At 42.2% G+C, this 1,430-nt stretch overlaps 1 long non-coding RNA gene across 1 annotated transcript; it reads right to left on the bottom strand.

The window, feature by feature from the left end:
- Window positions 1–656, bottom strand: LOC149191518 (uncharacterized). The gene is made up of 3 exons (XR_016254829.1): window positions 595–656; window positions 469–515; window positions 1–341 (listed from the first exon to the last, which is right to left on the bottom strand). It is a non-coding gene; the product is annotated as an uncharacterized LOC149191518 (long non-coding RNA).
- Between the last annotated feature and the right edge of the window lie 774 nt (window positions 657–1,430).

Genomic DNA, 1,430 nt, shown 5'->3' with positions numbered 1-1,430 from the left:
TAACAGCAACCGGGTAAGCCACCAGAACCAACTGTAGCCAAGTTTATATATCGCTGAATATTACATTGTATTTCTACATAACAAAAGAATTACATATGCTGTACATCAAGGGTTCACCGAACAAGTTGCAAACGACCCACAAATAAAACCCTCCTACGTTACGGCTGAGGGTTTGAGAAAACCCAACAAGCCCAGACTCGACAGACCAACTAACAGGTCACACAACAAGCGATAGCAAACACGACAAAGACCAAGAGCCATTGCAAGAAAGTGAAATGAGAGCAGAGCTACCCGGGTGGAATCGATAAGAGCCCTTGCGAAGACACGGGAACCGGCCACACCTGCAAGCGAAATATAAGGTGGAGGGTCAGGGTTTATAACCAGACCAAAACCCTTGCACATAAGAATGAAACTATGATATTGTAAGTATAAGAAAACATGCGTATGGTTGAGGTGAAGTCACCATACCTTACAGTGAGCCGGAACCAAAGGCCTACAGAACCGAAGCATTGACCCTGTCCACAGAGGGGCTGCAGAACGTTAGTTCCAGCACAAACAGAGGAAAAAGGAAAATAGCATGAAACGGAGTCATACCTTGTTTACAGAGCCGAGCGCCGGAGAAGAACCAAGCTGAGAGACCATCGACCTGTGCATCTGTCAACTAAGCGGACCAGACATCATTCATTATAGGCATTCACCACAAATTTGCTAAGAAGACCAGAACCGACAGTATTCACAAGAGCAAACCCAGAAATGTTCTCACAGTCATAAAAACGAATTGAATGCACGGTGGAGTCACAGTAACTTACCAACAAAAACTTGAAGCCAAATATACAGACTCTCACAGTAATGACCAGATAGAGCTAAGCAGCATTATTTCACCATAAGACCGGCGGAAACTCAACAGGGTTTCACCACAGACAGAGATAACCAGAGGCGGAGCCAAAACCAGTCCGAGACCACCGAGACCAAGTAACAAAGGTAAGAATGACAGGAGAGGCGCGAACCGGCAGTAAAAAGTGAATTAGGGTTTGTCAAATTCGAGGAGGGCAGGTGTCATAAGGAGAAACAATATCAAGTACCGTGGATTGATTGTCAATTAAAACCAAAATCAATTTGCAATCACCATATATCCGAGCCAGATTCTTAGTGTAGGTCCACGTAAGTTGGGATAGCGTGGGACCACGTGGGCTGGCCCCATCAAATGGATACTTACAAAATTATCCTTTTTATTATTATTTTAAAATGATTTTTTAAGCACTTAAAACTATTGAAAATAAATCACCCTCCACGAGGAGAATTATGTCACATCAAGGCTTGCTTTGCTAATGGAAAATTAGAAATAAGATTTCTAGAAAATAGAAATTATTTTTGACTTTATGGAAAAATAGGAGTATTCAACATTTTCCCGAAAATTTGGTTAAAGTTAC

Source organism: Pinus tabuliformis, chromosome 2_2 (assembly GCF_031772625.1).
Source record: "Pinus tabuliformis cultivar Carrire ecotype Pingquan chromosome 2_2, CPIR1, whole genome shotgun sequence".
NCBI lineage: Eukaryota > Viridiplantae > Streptophyta > Pinopsida > Pinales > Pinaceae > Pinus > Pinus tabuliformis.
The sequence above is the reverse complement of the archived record's forward strand: the minus strand, read 5'-3'. Positions and strand labels throughout refer to the sequence as shown.